This window comes from Dendrobates tinctorius, unplaced genomic scaffold (genome assembly GCF_039654945.1).
Source record: "Dendrobates tinctorius isolate UK_male_01 unplaced genomic scaffold, ASM3965494v1 ptg000031l, whole genome shotgun sequence".
NCBI lineage: Eukaryota > Metazoa > Chordata > Amphibia > Anura > Dendrobatidae > Dendrobates > Dendrobates tinctorius.
In genome coordinates this window covers 4,346,369-4,369,627 of record NW_027361699.1, presented here as the reverse complement: position 1 = coordinate 4,369,627, position 23,259 = coordinate 4,346,369, and positions in this window count along the sequence as shown.

Below are 23,259 nucleotides of genomic sequence, written 5' to 3'. Positions count from 1 at the left end.
CCTTTATGTCATATGGTAAATCAGCTCATTCAGCGGTACACGGAGATAGAACTAGGAACACTGTATCTTTAAATCCTTCACTGATTCATTAGGTACATGGGGCATAAACCATGGTGAAGTAAAAAAAAAATGCCCTTTGGGCAAAGCAGGAACCAAAGCAAAAGGGTATCTTACAGCTCATATGTCCATGAGGATCCACTAGCTCAGGGTTAGCAAACACACATGGTTCAGTTTAGGACCAACACAAGCACTTTCCAGGAGTTAATCCCTCCAAACACGCTTACCACTGAATGCCTCTGGATGCCAACTATTTAAGCTCCAGACCACACCCTGGGGTGGAGATAAGCTGGACAACCTCCCACCAGCTCTATGGTTGTCCACAAAAATCCAGTAGTTAGTGTGCTGGATCAAAACTTCTGAGTTTCAAATCAAGGAAGCCAATATCTCCCCTCCAGCACTTTGCCAAAGACTTTGTCACAGCCAGAAATGTTTTTGACCACATATGGAGAGTCACCACTTTCATGAGAAATTGTGTAACAATCTATGGGATCCACTTTTTCCTGTAACATCTTGAGAAAAATGAAAGTTCTCTGAATCACCTGTGGGTATAAAAATGGTCAACACACATCTACAATTCTTTCAAGGATCTTGTTTCCAAAATGGGTCACTTTTGGTTTTTTTTTTTGCTGTTTTGTTACTTCAGAGGCTCTGAAAATGTGACATGGTGTCTGCAATCTATTCCACCCAAATTTATGCTCCAAATAGTAGATAGCGCTTATTCCCTTCCGAGTACTGTGCTGTACCTAAACATATGTTTTTGACCACATCTTGGATAATGCCACATTTCAGAGAAATTTCATATTACATTTTTGGCTCTGTTTATTCCTATTATGATCGCTTGTGAAAATGAAAAAAAATGTGAGGCTCAAGCAATATTTTAATGGAAAAAAATGTAATTTTTAATTTTTTTTTTCCAATTTGACTGAATTCCTATGTAGTGCCTGAAGCTTTAAAAAATGTCCTCACAACAGAACAGAAGGGGAGCAGTTTTTAAAAGTTTCACTTCAGATAGTATTTCCACATATAGGCTCATCATGATTGAATAGAGCTATAGAAAATAGAATTTGAAAATTTCCTTGAAAAAATTGAAAAATTGCTCCTAAGTTTTAACCTTTCTAGCAAACTAAAAAGTTAAAAGGACATTTGAAAAATGATCCTGACATAAAGTAAACAGATGGGAAATGTTATTTATTAATTATTTTTGTGTTCTGACTATGTTGCATAAGGATACAAGAATTCACGGCTTGAAAATTACTACTTTTTCAAATATTTTTGCTAAAAAATGCAAAACAGGGTAACAGAAATTTTCCACTAACAAAACAAAGTTTCACAAAAAAAAATCAAATTCAGTGGAATATGATTAAGCATTTCAGAGCTATTACCACATAAGTAACACATCAGCTTTGAAAATTGAGGCTTGGTTATTAAGGTCAAAATTACCTTGTTCAATAAGGTGTTAAATATATGTGGTATAGAAGCTTTTATGAGTTGTTTTGCTTTCTTGGGATGCTAGAAATATTGGAAATCACTGGTGTAGATAGTAGAGCCAGAATAAGGCCACATTCCTTTTACTGTAATACTAAGTTATCTTTCATTTCACCTACAACAGGAAAGCTCTAGTGTAAGGGTCCCATTATATTTAGTGATGCACCAGCGATCCCGACAGCGAAATGACCTGGTCAGGATCGCTGGTGCATCGCTAAATGGTCGCCAGTGAGCTGCCAAACAGGCAGATCTCACCAGTGACACAGCAGCGATTAGTGATCCGTCGGGGGTCACTCCTACCTGTCACACTGCAGTGATGATGACGACTTCCGCATGCGTCCATGCATCGCTAATCGGCTCCAGCGGGATGCCGAGGAAAAAATGGCCCAGGATATTCCAGCACAATCAGCGATATCCAGCGGGGGGGCCAGTCGCAGGTATGTGTCACACAAAGCGAGATCGCTGGCGATATCGCTGTTGTGTCACAAAATCTGTGCCGCTTTAGCGATATCGCCAGTGATCTCGCTATGTGTGAAAGGCCCTTAACGCTAACCTAATTGAGCAATGATATAATGGCAATTTCAAATATGTAATAGTAATTTAAAATCATCCTCCATTTGTCCCAAGACATAAATATCTTCAAGAAATTGAATTAAAGAGAAAAATCACAAATTGTGCGCTACCTGTATTTTTTATTTTTCTCACTTTACAGACACCATCACTAGAGATGAGTAAACCTTTCAACATTCAGTTCACTTCAGATCAGGGATTGTCCCCATGTTTGCCGCACGTAAAGCAAAGGTAATTACATAATTTTTGTCCTGTTCACCCTGTGAAGAAAACTGTTTTTCAGTGGAGGACATGGTTAAAATGAAGGCACCAGCCAAGTGAAACACTACAGAAAAAAAAAACAAAAATTAAATTAAAGATGAAGAAACAATTTACACCACAAAAAACACCACAAAAAAGGACAACAATACTTACATTACAGGCAGTATGTCCAAAACCACAGCGGTCAGCACAGGCCAGGGACAGATGGCAGCAACCGGAGCCAACCACAGCACCAGGAGACGACCACAGGAAAAACAATGCACCAGGCAATACACCCACTGCCCCACAGACAATCAGCCAGTCTAGAGCGAACAGAAAAAGCATTAAGAGACACAGACATTTCCAAAGCTTCTATACTTGCAAGCACAGTCTTGTCCTCACCAGGAGATGAGATGGTGAAAAACACAGCAAAACCACAGCGGTCAGCACAGGCCAGGGACAGATGGCAGCAACCGGAGCCAACCACAGCACCAGGAGACGGCCACAGGAAAAACATTGCACCAGGCAACACACCCACTGCCCCACAGACAATCAGCCAGTCTAGAAGGAACAGAAAAAGCATTAAGACACACACACATTTCCAAAGCTTCTATACTTACATACAGTCTTGTTCTCACCACGACAGAAAGCAAAGCCAAACTGGAGCCACACTGGAGCCACACTGGAGCTAAACTGGAGCCAAACTGGAGCCAACAATCATGTCTAAAATTAAACATAAAAAATTAATAGAAATTAAAACAAAACAGTGATAGAGACAGACATTTTCTAAGGTTCTATACTTACATCGCCTGTGTTGTGGTATCATCCAGAGTCCAGAAAGTTATGGCCTTACTGTGTCCACACTTCCTTTTACAGAGCTCTTAATTATCAGCTAGATGAATCACTTCCTGGGCCAACTCATTAAAAAAATGCATGCTTTTAGAATGCCTGTGCGTATGCATCTCCTTGCATACGCATGCGTTCCCATAGCCAGTACAGATATTGAAACATGACACATGCTGATTGCGGCGGGTGAAACGCTGCGCAAAAAGGCGCAAATGTGAAACCAGCCTTACCTGCAGCTCTCTCAATTCCATACAGATATAAAGACTAATCCTCCCTGAACCAGCGTCAGCTTCCTGATAATTCAAGCTTGGCCTTAACTTTAGTCACACTGAATTACATGAATAAGGACATATGCACCATTAACAGCAGATGTCTCCACTTTACCTTTATCTGGCAGACTGTCTCCTTTAAAGAGTTTTGTAAAAGGTTCACATGAGTAGCAGAATGCATCAATGCCTGTGTGTTCCCTTGATCAATCACTATGAAGTTCCTCATCAATCATGGCAGCTGGGGCAGTTATTCCCCAGTGCCATAATAATAAGATGACCATCACACGAGGTTTATGCGACCAAAAAGTCTTGCTGCATATAGCATAATTCAAGATTAAAAACACACATGTGACATGCACAAATGTGAACAAGTCTGTTGGACAGTGTTCACACCACCCACTGACCGAAACACAAACAAAGAGCACAGAATGACAAATGTGCAGAAATACATTGCAGTAAGACATATGACAGTAGCCAGCAAGTGCTGGTAAAAGGTAATAACAAATACAGGGTATTTAGTCGATATTTTTTTTTGCAAAAAAATGTATGCCAAGCTGCTCCACCTCGTCAAGGTAACCCGTATTGAAGCAGTCCCTATCTAATGTATTTAAAACCTGAACATATGAACAGTGTCTAAATGAGCAGGATTAAGACAGGCGCTTTCTAGTATGGGCATGTGGTGCAAGACAGCTCCTTATGTGCATGTCACACAAGAGAGGGGTGGGGTCTCTCAAATCATGCATAAGCACGAAAAAAACTGGATTAAAAACACACATGTGACATGCACAAATGTGAACAAGTCTGTTGGACAGTGTTCACACCACCCACTGACCGAAACACAAACAAAGAGCGCAGAATGACAAATGTGCAGAAATACCTTGCAGTAAGACATATGACAGTAGTCAGCAAGTGCTGACAAAAGGTAATAACAAATACAGGGTATTTAGGCGATACTTTTTTGGCAAAAAAATGTATGCCAAGCTGCTCCACCTCGTCAAGGTAACCCGTATTGAAGCAGTCCCTATCTAATGTATTCAAAACCTGAACATATGAACAGTGTCTAAATGAGCAGGATTAAGACAGGCGCTTTCTAATATGGGCACGTGGTGCAAGACAGCTCCTTATGTGCATGTCACACAAGAGAGGGGTGGGGTCTCTCAAATCATGCATAAGCACGAAAAAAACTGGATTAAAAACACACATGTGACATGCACAAATGTGAACAAGTCTGTTGGACAGTGTTCACACCACCCACTGACCGAAACACAAACATAGAGCACAGAATGACAAATGTGCAGAAATACCTTGCAGTAAGACATATGACAGTAGTCAGCAAGTGCTGATAAAAGGTAATAACAAATACAAGGTATTTAGTCGGTACGTTTTTTTGCAAAAAAATGTATGCCAAGCTGCTCCACCTCGTCAAGGTAACCTGTATTAAAGCAGTCCCTATCTAATGTATTTAAAACCTGAGCATATGAACAGTGTCTAAATGAGCAGGATTAAGACAGGCACTTTCTAGTATGGGCACGTGGTGCAAGACAGCTCCTTATGTGCATGTCACACAAGAGAGGGGTGGGGTCTCTCAAATCATGCATAAGCACGAAAAAAACTGGACTAAAAACACGCATGTGACATGCACAAATGTGAACAAGTCTGTTGGACAGTGTTCACACCACCCACTGACCGAAACACAAACAAAGAGCACAGAATGACAAATGTGCAGAAATACCTTGCAGTAAGACATATGACAGTAGTCAGCAAGTGCTGATAAAATGTTATAACAAATACAGGGTATTTAGTCGGTACGTTTTTTTGCAAAAGAATGTATGCCAAGCTGCTCCACCTCGTCAAGGTAACCCGTATTGAAGCAGTCCCTACCTAATGTTTTTAAAACCTGAACATATGAACAGTGTCTAAATGAGCAGGATTAAGACAGGCGCTTTCTAGTATGGGCACGTGGTGCAAGACAGCTCCTTATGTGCATGTCACACAAGAGAGGGGTGGGGTCTCTCAAATCATGCATAAGCACGAAAAAAACTGGATTAAAAACACACAAGTGACATGCACAAATGTGAACAAGTCTGTTGGACAGTGTTCACACCACCCACTGACCGAAACACAAACAAAGAGCACAGAATGACAAATGTGCAGAAATACCTTGCAGTAAGACATATGACAGTAGTCAGCAAGTGCTGATTAAAGGTAATAACAAATACAGGGTATTTAGGCGATACTTTTTTTGCAAAAAAAATGTATGCCAAGCTGCTCCATCTCGTCAAGGTAACCCGTATTGAAGCAGTCCCTATCTAATGTATTTAAAACCTGAACATATGAACAGTGTCTAAATGAGCAGGATTAAGACAGGCACTTTCTAGTATGGGCACGTGGTGCAAGACAGCTCCTTATGTGCATGTCACACAAGAGAAGGGTGGGGTCTCTCAAATCATGCATAAGCACGAAAAAAACTGGATTAAAAACATGCATATGACATGCTCAAATGTGAACAAGTCTGTTGGACAGTGTTCACACCACCCACTGACCGAAACACAAACAAAGAGCACAGAATGACAAATGTGCAGAAATACCTTGCAGTAAGACATATGACAGTAGTCAGCAAGTGCTGATAAAAGGTAATAACAAATACAGGGTATTTAGTCGGTACGTTTTTTTGCAAAAGAATGTATGCCAAGCTGCTCCACCTCGTCAAGGTAACCCGTATTGAAGCAGTCCCTACCTAATGTTTTTAAAACCTGAACATATGAACAGTGTCTACATGAGCAGGATTAAGACAGGCACTTTCTAGTATGGGCACGTGGTGCAAGACAGCTCCTTATGTGCATTTCACACAAGAGAGGGGTGGGGTCTCTCAAATCATGCATAAGCATGAAAAAAACTGGATTAAAAACACACATGTGACATGCACAAATGTGAACAAGTCTGTTGGACAGTGTTCACACCACCCACTGACCGAAACACAAACAAAGAGCACAGAATGACAAATGTGCAGAAATACCTTGCAGTAAGACATATGACAGTAGTCAGCAAGTGCTGATAAAAGGTAATAACAAATACAGGGTATTTAGGCGTTATTTTTTTTGCAAAAAAATGTATGCCAAACTGCTCCACCTCGTCAAGGTAACCCGTATTGAAGCAGTCCCTATCTAATGTATTTAAAACCTGAACATATGAACAGTGTCTAAATGAGCAGGATTAAGACAGGCGCTTTCTAATATGGGCACGTGGTGCAAGACAGCTCCTTATGTGCATGTCACACAAGAGAGGGGTGGGGTCTCTCAAATCATGCATAAGCATGAAAAAAACTGGATTAAAAACACACATGTGACATGCACAAATGTGAACAAGTCTTTTGGACAGTGTTCACACCACCCACTGACCGAAACACAAACATAGAGCACAGAATGACAAATGTGCAGAAATACCTTGCAGTAAGACATATGACAGTAGTCAGCAAGTGCTGATAAAAGGTAATAACAAATACAGGGTATTTAGTCGGTACTTTTTTTGCAAAAGAATGTATGCCAAGCTGCTCCACCTCGTCAAGGTAACCCGTATTGAAGCAGTCCCTATCTAATGTTTTTAAAACCTGAACATATGAACAGTGTCTAAATGAGCAGGATTAAGACAGGCGCTTTCTAGTATGGGCACGTGGTACAAGACAGCTCCTTATGTGCATGTCACACAAGAGAAGGGTGGGGTCTCTCAAATCATGCATAAGCACAAAAAAAACTGGATTAAAAACATGCATGTGACATGCTCAAATGTGAACAAGTCTGTTGGACAGTGTTCACACCACCCACTGACCGAAACACAAAGAGCACAGGGTGACAAATGTGCAGAAATACCTTGCAGTAAGACTTATGACAGTAGTCAGCAAGTGCTGATAAAAGGTAATAACAAATACAGGTTATTTAGTCGATACGTTTTTTTGCAAAAAATGTATGCCAAGCTGCTTCACCTCGTCAAGGTAACCCGTATTGAAGCAGTCCCTATCTAATGTTTTTAAAACCTGAACATATGAACAGTGTCTAAATGAGCAGGATTAAGACAGGCGCTTTCTAGTATGGGCACGTGGTGCAACCACGCAGTGAAGGCCTGGCAGAGCATCAAAAAGAAGGAAACGCAGTGTCTTGTGATGTCCATGAGGTCAAGACTTCAGGCAGTCATTGCCAACAAAGGGTTTTCAACCAAGTACTAGAAATAAACATTTTATTTACAATTATTTAATCTGTCCAATTACTTTTGGTCCCTTTAAAAACAGGGTGGCACATGTTAAGGAGCTGAAACTCCTAAACCCTTCATCCAATTTTAATGTGGATACCCTCAAATGAATGCTGAAAGTCTGAAATTCAACTGCATCTGAATTGTTTTGTTTAAAATTCATTACATCTTTCAATTGCACATCACAGTAAGATGAGGCTGGTGAGGGATCGGTGTAGGCCCCCTTTGCTGAGAGCCCTGATACCACATGCACACCTCTACCTGCTTTCATACTGAGCCGCACTCAGGTGGCACAAATATCAGCTTTGTGGTCTACCATTGCCAGAAAATTTTAAAGAGAGTAACACAGGTAGTTGAGTCCAAGGAAGCAGAGGCCTTTCGGTGTTGGTGGGCTACTGCTGCCAGTAACACGTATGAAGGAGACCCAACCAGGAGTGCTCACATTTCCAAATATTATTGGCAGTCACCACCAAAGTGGCATCAATTTCACCACAGTAGAAATAGTATAATAGGGACGGACAGGTCTTTCACTACACCCAATCCAGCAGATGGACACCCATCCAGAAGTGTTCACATTTCAAGGAATAAGGGCCTTACTCCACAGAAGTGCCATCAATTTCACCATAGTAGAAATAGTGTAATAGGGACCGACAGTTCTTCTACCACACCCAATACAGCAGATTAACACCCAACCAGGAGTGTTCACATTTAAAAAAAAAGGAGGGTCTGTGTTAGGCATCGGGTTTCTCCCTCTGCACAGAAGGAATCCTGAGCCTTGCCTTCTGCTGTCTCCCAATCAGTCCTGGCCGCAGAGGAGCCTGCTCAGCAAAGACGTCAGTCCCGGCATTTTGCTCAGGCTAGTGCTATCGGGTTGGTTGCTGCTGCCATTCATGGTTCAGCTATAGCAGCCTGCACTAGCCAGGGGCAAGCGGCTCCTGGGACTAATTCCTTCTTTTGCTACACTGAGTATGTCCGTGGCTCAATCTCTCATTGGAGTTCAGGGGTCACATGCCCAGGTTCTGTGCCTGTTCCGATTGGACCATCAGGAAGGTCCCGGAAGGAGGCTGCTATAAAAGGTTTGCATGGCCCCTCAGCCAATGCGCTAATATAGGTTCATATGGTCAATGGTATGTGTGATGATGGGTGCATGAGACTGGTGACTGACTCCTTATGTCTCCCTCCCTCTGGTTGTGTTTGTTACAGGGTTTAGGGTACAGAGTCAGCGCCTAATAGTAGCATTGTCTAGCACCACTGTGCTATCCAGTCACAGCACCTCACTCAGCACCATTTTGTGCCATTTAGTCCTAGGCACATTAGTACCGCATTTAGCAGCTGCATCCATAAGTGCGGCGCCATCTAGTGCTTTCCTCCCTAGTCTGGGTAGATAGTGGTGTTTGTCAGAGCGGTGCAGTAGGCACTCGGTGCACTATATGTCTGATGCCCTCCTGCTGGCACCACAGCCGCGGCGCCGAGCACTGGTGGTCTAGAGGGACTCTTTCCTCTGTCTCTGGGGCGGAGTCCTGTGACTTTGTACTAGTGCTCACTCTGCCAAGCCCTGTGAGGCTAACAGTCTCTGGCACTTGTTTCAGCGGCTCTGTGCAGTAACAGAGTTCGCTTTTGTACACATCGGGTCAGCAGTTATCCCGCGGGTGTTCAGTCAATACATTGCGATATAATGTCCGCCATTACCGAGCAGAAGTTTACCATCTCTACATGGTGGGCTCCGGGTTGCGATCGCACTTTCTCATATTTTATATTTAGTGCGATCTGCAAACCCTAACAGCCTGACACTATCAAAGTGAAATAACTGTCACGAGAACATAAATATTATAATTGGGACCGACACGTCTTCCACTACAGCTAACCCAACAGATGTAGACCAACCATGATTGTTCACATTTCCAAAAATTTGTGTTAACAATAACAGCAGCAGCCACACTAAAGATATCGCAGAGTGCAGTTACGTGACATTAATGTATCACACTAAAAAATGCTATATCACCTAGTCTGTACAGTCTGCGATTGGGGAGCAAAAGTCCTTGGAGATCCATGACTTTTTCATCTTGATGAAAGTTAGGTAGTCTACACTTTCAGTGGACAGCTGGATGCCATTATTCATCAGGACACCACCAGCAGCGCTGAAGCCACGTTTTGAGAGAACGCAGGCTACCGGGCACAATAAAACCTCCAAGGCATGTGAGGCAAGTTCAGGTCACTCATCAATTTTGGAAGACCAAAATGTGAAAGGGTTGAAACCCTCCCTGCTGGTATTGATATTTAGTTCTAGCTTCTCTTGCACAGTCCTCTCCATTCATTCACCACGTGTAAGACTTTGACTCTGTTGTGATGGTGCACGAGTTGGTCTAAAAAAAAAAGTGTCAAATGACTGATAGAAATTGCTTCTTCCACTTCCACCACTGCTGCTGCTGCTGCTAATGTTTTGGTGTTAACAAATTGATGGGCAGAAGGTTGGGAAGTCTATAGCTTCGATGCAAACTGTGTGCTTCACTGCTGTCTTGGGGAAAAGCTCTCTTAAGGTTTTGTAAAAGCGTGTTTCCATACTCCAGCATTCATGGGTCCCTTTCTAGGGCAGGAATCATCTGGCAAAATTTGGTTTCATAATGTGGATCTAATAAAGTTGCAACCCAGTAGTCAGCATTATTCCTAATCATAACTATAAAGGGGATCACATTGAAGAAAGTGCAGCAAGAAGACACTCATATGTCAGGCCCTATCATGAGGTCCAAGCCCAGACTGTGTTGGTGGTTGGGTAAGGCCTCTTTCACACTTCAGTTTTTTGCATCAGTTATAATCCGCCAAAAAGGCGGACAAGCGGATCCGTTCTCAACTGATGTGAACGGATGGGGCAGGATCCGTTTTCAGACGGATCCTGAAAATGAAGAATTTTAAAGGAAGAGAGAGAGAGAGAGAGAGAGAGAGAGAGAGAGAATTTTTTTTTTTCTTATCCGGCACCCAGAAAGAATTTCGGGTTAAATGAGTGTCTGGAGGATCCGCCAGAGAAAAAAACGTTACAAGCTCCGTTTTGAAATCTTTGAGGATGGTGACGGACAGCAACTTTTGGCGGATCCTCACAAAAAACGGATGCAACGGACAGCAATCCGTCACAATCCGCCATTAATGAGGATCCGTTTTTTTTCAAAACCTGGCGGATTGTGACTGATTGTAAAAAACGGAAGTGTGAAAGAGGCCTAACAATGAGGCTCATTTCCTCCGCCGCCTGCCACCAACCACGAACAGAGAGGGGACGATTATCCTCTTCATCCATAGAATAGAATAAAATAGAATGGAATGGTAGAGAGTTGGAGGGACTTCCTGGGTCTTCTGGTCCAACCCCCTGCTCAAAGCAGGATTCACTAAATCATCCCAGACAGATGTCTGTCCAGCCTCTGTTTGAAGACTTCCATTGAAGGAGAACTCACCACTTCTTGTGGCAGCCTGTTCCACTCATTGATGACTCTAACTGTCAAAAAGTTTTTTCTAATATCTAATCTGTGTCTCCTCCCATTCAGTTTCATCCCATTGCTTTTAGTCTTTCCTTGTGCAAATGAGAATAAAGATGATCCTTTTACAATGTGACAGCCCTTGAGGTATTTGTAGACAGCTATTAAGTCTCCTCTCAGTTTTCTTTTTTGCAAGCTAAAATTTTCCAAATCCTGTAACTGTTCCTCATAGGACATGGTTTGAAGTCTAGTCACCATTCTAATCGTTCTTCTCTGAACTTCCTCCAGTTTGTTGATATCTTTTAAAAAAATTTGGTGCCCAGAACTGGATACAGTATTCCAGATGAGGCCTGACCAAAGAGGAGTAGAGAGGGATAATGACTTCATGTTATCTAGACTGTATGCTTCTGTTAATGCATCCCAGAATTGTAAGTCTTTTGTATTATTATAAAAGTATTTCACATGACATAACAAAATAAAACACACCAGAACAAAACATAAGAACAAAACTCCAATCAGACAACAAGATGACAAAATCAGACACATATCACAAAGAAATAAACCATAGATGGAAACAATAAGGAAAGTTCTCGACCTACAAAATGGGAAAAAAGAAAAATGAAAAATAAAAATAAAATAAAAGAGACAAAATAATAAAGAAAATAAAACTGAAAAAGGGAAGAAACAAAATAACTATAGCTACACGAATACCCCCGTAAAATAATAAATAATAAATAGCAAAAATCATGTAAAACCCCTGCCCAACTTCATTCATACTATTATATAAAACCCCAAACTACATTCACACCGTCTTATACAATATTATATACACTATATACAATATAAACATATGACACTAAACCAAATATTACAAGACACCAAAACACAACAAATACCTATTGGTCCCATTGCCTTACCTTACAGCAACCCCCTTACACCACCACATTCACACTACATCAAACCTAAATACAACACAAAATAATTTTTTGGGGTTTTTTTTACAATATATAAATACACATCTAAACTAACTATCCCACCACCCCTGATCCCGCTCTGGCCACAAAGTTCAGGAATTCTCAGAGCTAGGATCAGGACCCAAAGTTGGCAGATCAGTCTCTTATCACCACTGTTGAACCCCCCATCCCCCCACCCAACCTAACTAAGACTGTCTATTATACACAATATACACAATACATACATTACACTATATACAATATATACATAAACCAACATTACAGAACACAACTCACCACCCAAGACTCAAGTTCGATGCTTGCAAACCTTCTATTGAGGAGACAGAAATTCAAAACAAAAATCTAGGGTGCAAAGACATCAGCCTATCACCAGGATATTGGAGTTCTAACGGACTTAGGTCTCCCGAAGGAGATACCCCTCCAGAGATGGGCCGCCTTCCGGGCATCCAGTCTTTCATACTCCAGAGAACGTACCTTCACCAGAGCACCTAGGATGCTGCTATAAACTTCGTCTACACGGAGGATTTTACTCTGCGTCAAAACTAAAACTTGTTTGTTCACGTGAAATACCTGACCACTGTGCTGACTATGAATAACATGGCTCGGTCCCTTCTCCCGAGGTCTCCGAACGCTCCATAGGCCCACTCGGCATAGGGCAGAGTGGCCAGCCGCAGCCAACCAATGGAAGTTCCCACCTTGTTGTACACCTCTGTATTAAAGGGACAATGAAGCAGGGACTGCTCCATGCTTTCCAAGCCACACAGGGGCAATTTCTGTCCTCGGAGCTCCTGTGCTTCAAATTGTCCCTCACATACAACTTACCTTGGAAGCAGCACCAAGTCGAGTTCCAGTACTTCTTGGGGATCCTGTTAGAATTTAACAAACTCAACCCAATCTCTAGATCCTGACTTGGGCAGTCCTTGAGGACCAATGGTCTCTGAAAATGTAAAAGCAAAACCCGCATGTCAAGGAGTTTCCTAAGGAGGGACCTCACCTCCCACAATCCCAGACCCCACCGGTGCATCATTTTCAGAACGGGGCTAACATAAGCCAGGAGATTCCCATGCGGTCTGCGAAGATCCTTCAATCTTCCCCCTGTCTCCCATTCCTGGAAGAAAGGCTGAAACCAACCCTTGCAAGAGAATACCCATGGAGGAGCCCTCTCTTTCCAGAGGTTTGCCACGTTAACCTTCAAAAAGTTGTTCACTAGGAACACCACGGGGTTAAGCATATTCAACCCCCCTAGTCTCCTTGTGTGGTAAGTGACCTCCCGCTTTGCTAGGTAAAGTCTATTCCCCCATAACATCTGGAAGAACAGACTGTAGACCCAAGTCCAGAGAGGCTCTGGCATGACACAGACGCTGCCCAGGTAAATTAGCAAGGGGAGCAGGAAAGCTTTGCACAGGCCGACCCTTTCCCTCAGGGTCAAATACCAACCCTTCCATTGGTCTAATCTTTGGGTGACACCTTTCATTCTGCCTTCCCAGTTTTTCGTGGGTAATCACCCTGGCCAAAATCAATGCCTAGGACTTTGACATGTTCTTGGGGTTTGAGGAGGGTGTCCAGAAGATCAAACCCGGGATCCCCGCCTCCCAACCAGAGACTCTCACACTTGTCCTGGTTGACCTTGGACCCGAAAGCCTCCGAGTAGCTCTCCACTTCGGACATCACCACCATCACCTCCTCTTGCGAAGAAACATGGTAACATCATCCACATAAGCCACTACCCTCAGGATAGCCTCTGGCACCACCCCGCCCATCCTCATCTCCACCACTGGTCCACAATTGACCCTTCTGAGGAAGGGATCTATAGCAGATGCATAAAGCAAGGGGCTAAGAGGGCAAGCCTGGTGGACACCAGATCAGGCTCAGGCTCAGTAACAGCTTCAGCTAGGAAAGCCTCTAATGCTGCTGCATCACACTGTTGACTCATGTTTAGTTTATGATCTATTAGTATACCCAAGTCTTTTTCACATGTACTGTTGCTTAACCCTAATCCTCCCATTCTGTATATGCTTTTTTTAATTTTTATTGCCCATATGTAGTACTTTGCGTTTTTCCCTGTTAAAAACCATTCTGTTAGTTGCTGCCCACTCCTCTAGTTTATTTATATCTGACAGTTGCTCGCCCATCACCTCTTCCTCCTCCATTTGTTCCTCGGATATGGCACCTTCGATGCATGTTATACCTTCAGCATCTTCTTCTGAGACCACCATCTCCTCCCGTAGGCTATTCAAAGTCTGTTCCAGCATATAGGTGACCAGAATAGTGATGCTGATAATGGCATCGTCAGCTCTAACCATCTTAGTAGCCATTTCAAAACTGTGCAGAAGTGTGGGAGATCCTTATTCTGTGCTTACTCTGTAAACATGATATGCGCCACATCCGTACTGTGTTAGCCCAAGCTATATATCATGACATACTGCGTCAGGACTCATTGCTGCCACAGTCACTGCAACATGTGCAGAGTGGCATTCCACCGTGTTGGCACATTGAGTAACAACCTGTTAACTGGCATGGGCGTCTGTATTGACGCAAGTTGATGAGCAGAGGGGTGCGAACGGTGGACATGAGACATAAAGTTTTCATGCTTTCTGGAGCAGCTCATCCAGGCCAGGATAGTGGCTGAGAAAATGCTGTATCACCAGGTTGAGGACGTTATTGGACACTGCCTTCCTTGGATGCAGGTTCAGCGGAGACAGCCATTGATCAAATTCAGCCTTGAGAGCTGCCCACAACTCTTCAGCTGTATGACTGCGATCTCCAAGGCATATCAATTTAAAGACTGCCTGATTGCGGTGAGCACTGGCTGTGCAGTATGGAGGTGGTGGAGGTTCGCTCTGCACTGTTGGAATGCGTGTCTTATTAAGGCAGAGGTTGAGGGCGCCGGTGGAGGACCTAGAAGAGATATAGGCAGAAGCAGTGGAGGAAGTTTTAAATGTAGAGGATTGTCCTGCCAGCCTTGGGGTTTTCAAGACTTGTAGAGCAGCGCTTGTCCACACAGCCACCAGAGTCAATCAGTGCCCAGTCAGCGAGATGTAACACCCTTGGCCATGCTTGCTCGTCCAAGTGTCTGTGGTGAAATGCACTCTGGCAGACAAAGATTTTGTTAAGGTTCGAGTGATGTCTGCAACATGCTGGTGTAGCGCAGGCATAGCTTTCGTTGAAAAGCAATGGCGACTGGGTAATTGGTACTGGGGGACTGCAGCTTTCGGAAACCGTCTGTATCAACCAAGAAGACTCATGGCTGTACTAGCTCAAAAGGGTGCTTCTACTCATTACTGAGCAAAGGTTCAGAATACTTATGGCCATGTAATATATCAGTTTTTCTTTTTTAATAAATTTGCAAAAAATTCTACATTTCTGTTTTTTTCAGTCAATATGGGGTGCAGTGTACATTAATGAGAAAAAATGAACTTTTTGAATTTACCAAATGGCTGCAATGAAACAGAGTGAAAAATTTAAAGGGTTCTGAATATTTTCCATACCCACTGTACATGTAGTAGTCAAATCATTGCACTTTTTACTTCTACTCAGTTTTTTTATGCAAAGTTGGGAGATTACGTGAGTTGGCTCGTCATTTTCAGTGTCAAAAAAGGCCCAGGCTAGGCAACTCTTGCCACCCCTGCGAGCTGCAGACCGACGGATGGTCAGAGGCACAGTTGTCGCTGAGGATGAATCGCTCATCGTGTTTTCCTCACTATGTGTCTGCACAACATAATCTCCTCATCTCCCTCCTCAGATGACCTACTCAGCTGTGTGTCTCTATGTTCATGCCAACTGGGAACCAACACCTCATCATCATCCTCTGTGTTATCACATTCCTCACCATTGGAGTCACCCTCCTCCTCTTCTTGCCCTGACAGCACAGTACAGTCCGTGTGAGTCTCAGATATCTTAGTCTCATCAGGATCAACTTAACCCCACGGGTTAATGTCTGATGATGAGGGTCAGGATGCTGTTGGGGCTGTACTTCTTCCTGCCCCAGATCCAAGCTAAAAACATTTTGGCCATCAGTGCAGATTTCCTCCTCTTGACTCTGCGAAGCTTTTGAGTACACTTCTGATGAACATGGTATAGAATGTGTGAACAGCTCACCCATTTGGTTCCGTATAGTCAATTTATTGGTTGGATAGATGGGGAAGCAAGGGGAATTTTGTTGCCACCTCTGTGGACTGTAGTGGGTGTGATATTGTGTTGGAGGAAGAGGATGAGAGGCCATTTGAAGCTGCACTTGCCATCCACTCGAGTACATGCTCTTTCTGGGCATCATCGATAAGGCGTACTGCTGTGCATCTGCAAAAGAAAGGTAGTGGTGTAGCCTGTCCAGAAACATAATTTGTCAGTTGTCTTTGCTTAGGACATTGCATTACTTCACAAGTGCTTTCACAAACATTACCACCTACCCCACGTACACCTTGAACACCAAGCCTAATTCCCCTTCCACCATTCCACCACGGCCTTGCTTTTTCCCAGTCATGTTGCTCAGATAGTGTGATAGGAGCACAGTATTAGCCACAAAAAATTAGATTTTAAACTTTGCACCACCTTTGCAAACAGTTGAATTTCAGCAACAGTAAATTCAAAGTTGAAATATAGCGTGCAGTATTGTGTTAGTCACAGAAAAAAAAATATTTCAGTGTGGATGAGGCCTGTATGACAAATAATTAGTGCTACAAACTATTTTTAAAGTCAGGTCCCTTACTGTATGACACTAATAGCAGAATTTTTTTTGTGGTCTGTGGATCAAGCCTCTATGACACAATAGAAGCTACAAACTATTTTTAAAGTCAGGTCCCTTACTGTATGATGTTAATAACTATTATGGAACTGACATGGAACTCAAGAGAACATCAGTCTCACTCAGCCGGTGTGCAGAAATGAGTGATCTGACCCTAGATACAAAACTATCTGAATGCCTACCTAGATGTGGTGGTTGGCACCCTAAGAAAATGAGAATGGCACCCCTGCTCATCATAAAACAGTGGACACAGGCCATCTGGCCCTCTGTTTGTGACTAACGTCTTATAGGGTGAAGTAGAAGAGGAGGGACCGCCGTCGGACAAGCGGGGGGCACTATTCTTGTTTGCTTATGATGCCAACCTCCGCATCTAGGTAGGTGTTCACAGATTTGTGTATCTAGGGTCAGATCACTCATTTCTGCACACCGGCTGAGGGAGACTGATGTTCTCTTGAACACAATTATATCACTTACAATTTTTTAGGGATTAGTTACATCTCTGGTCCTGGTGCTAGGTTTTTTGTTTTTTTCTTTTGTGTTTTTGAGGTATTTAGATGGGCTAATCTCTGTATGATTTTTTTCTCCTTTATAAGCAGAGGTGGATATTAGCCAGATATACATTGCACTGGCAATATCAATAAGCTAGAGGGATTAAATGTTTTTTTTTTTACCCCTAGTACTCTTTATAGCTCTTTGTCATCTATTTTTTACGCAATGAGGCATCTCTATTCAGGGGGTATAAAGATTTCTTATTCTATTGTTATACTTATTAAAAGCTATATTTTAAATAGGGTTTGTCTTTAGTAAGCTGTCAAAAATAGGAAAACAAAACAAAATGGTGGCAGAAAACACAGTCCTTCTGAGAGCGGGGTTCCTCCCGCTCACGGCTAGCAAAACACAAACAGTTCAGGTTTTATCATACACTTTCCTGGAGAGCTTCCTCTCCAGGCACGCACTGAACACTGAAAGCTTTGGAAGCCAGCCATGTGACTGATCACATGATTGTGACATCACCAAGGTCCTGTCAGCAGTGCTTGGCTCTGTAGGTGGAGATAAGGTGGACATTCTTCCACCGGCTCTTTGAATGCCCACAATGAAACAAACCGTAATATAACTTTAAATTTAACCCTCACAACACGTAGTGTGCTGGAGGAAACTCCTCTGGTTTCACATCACTGACGCCATTACATGCAGTGAGACATATATCCTCTCTATTACTTTGTCAGTGACTTTGTCACAGTGTGTATAACAAAACATGTGTATTTGCTATCATTTTTGGAGAGAAATGCTTCCTTTTGTGAAAGAATTTCAAGAGTGCAAACGCTTTTGGCCATGACTGTATTTAAGGTAGCATGGTGGCTCAGCAGTTGTTAAACACCCCACCGAGTACAACATCGGTAAGGAGTTTGTATCTTCTCCCTGTGTTTGTGTGGATTCCCCTTAGATACTCATGTATTCTAACACACTTGAAATACATACGGATAGGGAATGTAAACATTGAGCTCCAATGGGTAGAGTGATTAAATAAATCTGTAAAAAAGCTGAGAAATACAATGGCACTCTATTGGCAAGCATAGTAAAAACTAATTAGCACTACTTTTGACTACTAAGATCTATATTATGCTAGTATTTAATTACCTTATTTTGTTCCTTTTATAACAAGCTACATTGTATATCTAGCATCTCACTACTTTTATATACTTATATAGTATGATGTAGAAAATCATCTGGAAATAGGAGTACTTGCTTTTAACACGCTGCACAATAGCTTTAGTGATTCTTTTAAATTACAGCAAATGGATTTTGAAAGATACGAGGCAGATGTGCCCCCAGCTTCTCAGTCAGGACAATGTAATGATTCTATGTGCTTTATCATATAGATGATATCTCTCTAATATGAAAATAGGTCACTTTCCACTAAACTACTGCCGAAGTGTGACATTTTTACAATCCTCATTATCTGTTTAGCTCTGTTAAATTTGATTTATGAGAATATTTTATGGAATGTTTGTCTCTTGGTGAACAATGAGATAAAAAAATAATAATGCAGTTTACTTCCTCCATATCAGAGTATGATAAACCTTATAAATGTAGGAAAAAATAGTTCCACATTTCAATTTTCTGAAATCTGGTAGTCATAATGATTTATAAATACGATCCCATGAAAGTTGCTTTAAAACACATTGGACATCAGGATGTCCAGCTATGTACTGTGTATATAAAGATAGATAGATAGATAGATAGATAGATAAAAGTCATGGATTGTAATCTCCTATTTTCATCTGGATTACTATGATATTGTTTTGCTCATTATAGGATACTCAAAACTGCTCATGGTTTTGTCTTTTAACCCCTTTCTGACCGCTGATGGGATAGTAAGTCAGTGGTCAGACTCCCCTACTTTGAGGTGGGTTCCGGTGGAGAGCCCACCTCAAAGCCGCGACATGTCAGCTGTTATAAACAGCTGACATGTGCCCGCAATAGGCGCCAGCAGAATCGTCGTACACCTGCGCCTATTAACTAGTTAAATCCCGCTGTCAAGCGCTGACAGTGGGCATGAAACTCATTCCTGACCCCAGTCACGTGATCAGAGACGCTACGGGTCTCGGAAAATTGTGCTTTTTTTTTTTTTAGCAAACTTTGGAATTTTTTTTCACCACTTATATAAAAGAGAACATAGACATGCTTGGTGTCTATGAACTCGAAATGAACCTGGAGAATCATAATGGCAGGTTAGCTTTTTGCATTTATTGAACCTAGCAAAAAGCCAAGCAAAAAACAAGTGTGGGATTGCACTTTTTTTGCAATTTCACCACACTTGGAATTTTTTTCCCGTTTTTTAGTACGCGACATGCTAAAACCAATGATGTTGTTCAAAAGTACAACTCGTTCCACAAAAAATAAACCCTCACATGGCCATATTGACAGAAAAATACAAAAATTATGGCTCTGGGAAGGAGGGGAGCGAAAAGCAAAAACGAAAATAATCGAAAAAAGCCCCGGTCATGAAGGGATTAAAGACAAAACCATACCATTAAAATTGATGTGGATTTAATCTCTAATGAAGTGTATTGTAAGATATAAGATTAACTCCAAAACGCTCAAGTTTCCTAAAAAAGCTTTATCATATTGGGTCTTATTCTCAGTGCACATTTAGTACATTTTTGGTGCATTTTTTTCTAATGAATACTCTATGGCACATCTGTAAAAACTATGATTTTTTTTTGTTGTGATGAGTGAATTTGCTGAAATGTGAATTGGCAGTTCATTTGACTTTGGCCAGAAAATGCATTTGAATTGAAGTTATTTGATGGCAGCTGAACATTCCTCATCAGACCGTGGAATGACAAAGCATAAAGGTTAAAAAATTAAAAAACAGAACACCCACTATGCCACTCACTTGTCTTCTCCTTCTCTTCTACTCTGCTCTGTTAACATATGGCTTTTAACATGTAGCTACTACTCTGCTCTGTTAGCTACATGTTAAAAGCCATATGTTATGTGCACACGGCATCTTTTAGATGCCAGCATACGCACATTGTCTTTTCCTCGGAAAAAAAATACTTTAGGCTGGTTTCACATTAGCGTTTTTGCGTGCAGCGCATCATGCGCTATAGGGTGCATGCGCCATGCTCCCCTATGTTTAAGATGGTGGGCACATGGTCTAGCGCTTGCACACTTTCATCAGCGCTTTCGTGCACTGCGTTTTTTCCAGGTATGCACCCAGACGCGCTAGATGCTACATGTTCCTTTTTTTGTTCTGCCCAACCTCATAATAAAACCTCGCCCGGAATGCACCAAAAAATCACATTACAGTCTATGGGGTTGCTGGTGTGTGCTTGGTCATGTGCACTCCAGCGCTTTTGAGCGCATGCAATTTTTGAGTAAACAATGTCTAGACACTGGTTTAACCCCTTAATGACCACCAATACATCTTTTAACTGATGTGAGATATAAGAGAATAGCATCCCCATACAGGTGACAATCCAGTAGCTGTGGGCTGTACACTATAGCTGACAACTTGCTGCATCAGCCACGATCAGTGCTTGCATCGTCCAAATCTTTTTAACCCCTTAGATGCTGCTGTCAATAGTGACAACATCATGTAAATGTGTAAATGGTTAACATAGTGTAGAGGCTTCCTCTTTATCCTCGTCGGCACCCTGAGATCTTGATTGTGTGGTCCTGATGTTTGCCATGGCAATTCACGCCCAAATAGTGGCCTTAGAGTCTGACGGATGTTATAACCTGTTCAGAAGTTAGTGGCATTTAGGTCATAAAAATACACATTTTTATTTCTGTCATGCTACTTTGCATTAATTCCTGAAAATCACCTGAAGGGTTAATAAACTACCTAACTGCAGTTTTCAATATGTCAGAGGGTGCTGTTTTTAAAATGTTGACACTTTTGGGGGTTTCCAATATGTACGACTCCCAAAGGCACTTCAAACCTGGATAGGTCACTAAAAAAATAAATTTTGCAAATTTCCTTGATAAATTTCCTTGATAAAATGAAAAATTACTGCTCCATTTTTAAACCTCCTAAAATGCTAACAAAATAAAAGAACATTTTGCAGATGATGTTGATGTAAAGCAGATATGTGGGAAATGTTATTTATGAATGTTTTTTGCGTGGTATGACTATCTGGATTAAAGGGATAATCATTCAAAGTTTGAAAATTGCACATTTTGAAACATTTTTCTCAAATTTCTGATATTTTTTATAAATAAAAACAAAACGTATTGACCTACATTTACCATTTTCATAAAGTACAATGTGTCACAAAAAAACATTCTCAAAATAACTGGGATTTGTTGAAGCGTTCCAGAGTTATTACCACAAAAAGTGACACTGGTCAGATTTCAAATATTTGGCTCCGTCACTAAGGGGTTAAACCACCTCCTACACAAAGCAACATTGTTTGGGGGTTATGTAGATAAAAGAAGCTGTTTGCACTGGCAGAACACTATCTGCAGAAAGTCTGGAGGAGAGAATAAAGCAGACTGAAATCTTTAGAGAAGCAGCAACTTCAAGAATGTGAGTATTCTAACAAAATGTCTGCCTGTCCTTTTAAAAATTTATTTTATGTACTTATGTATTTATTTTTTTATTGCAGCATGTCTTCTGGATCAGAGTACACACCGTCTCGGGGTGAACTGTCCCAAGCAGAGCGTGAAGTGAGTATCTTCCTGCCCTACATTTTGGGTAAGTATTGGCTGCTGTATCTACACATGTGGCAAATTAATTTTTGTTCTTTTTCAGACATCATTGGACATGGTTTCAGAGGCCGAATTGCAGGAGCAGCCAAGCCAAGTGCAGGCGGGGAGAAGGACTATAAGTATAAACTGACTTTGAATGTCCTTTTTTTCCCCCTGCCTTTTTTTATGTCGTATTTTTCATCTTCAATCTTTCTTTTTTTCGGTTTCTTTTTCTATCTTTTTCATTTACCAATATTTCCAAGATTGTAATGTATTTTTTTTCTAGGTTCCACAATGGGATGAGGAAATCGTTCTGGACAATGAAGCCCTTATCAACCTGGTCCAGGAGCATGTCCCGTTGTGGGACAGCCATGACCAGCAGCATGTGGACAAGGTGGTGACCTGGCAGCTATAGAATGAGGTGGCCGCAGCGCTGATGCATGGCTGGGATAACGCTTCTCAAAGGGTCAAAAAGGAGTGTAGCAAGTATTTCAATGCTCTGTGATGCCGCAGTGACTATTGTCCGTGATGACACAGGTGTGTGTCATGCTAGATATATTCTAGCATGACATACAATTGTGTTATCATGGCCAACAGTGAGTGCATTGTATTTTGTATTGATGTGTGATGCCAAATTGACTGTTGGCCATGTTCACACAGGTGTGTGTCACGCTAGATATATTCTAGTATGATACACGTTTGTGTTATCATGGCCAACAGTGAGTGCATTGTATATTGTATTGCTCTGTGGTGCCGCATTGACTCTTGGGCAGGTGTGTGTCATGCTAGATATATTCTAGCAGGGTACACACTTGTGTTATCATAGCCAATAGTGAGTGCATTGACTATTGTATTGCTGTATGATGCCACATTGACTGTTGGTCATGTTCACACAGGTGTGTGATGATAGAGATTTTGGCATCATTGCATTGTCTAATTTTTTTTTCCTTGTTTTTCCCCACAGTGAACAAATTCAGAACTCGTTGGCGCTTGATGATGGACCGCTTCAACAGGGATGTTCGTGATGAGGGCCAGGTTCGCAGTGGTTCAGCGGCAAGGACCAGAAGAAAATACTGCTATTATCGGGAGTTGGCTTCCTAAGACCGGTCCTTGCCACCAGAGAGTAAGTATTTTTTTGTATCGTATTGTTTTTTACTCTGTGCTTTTCTATC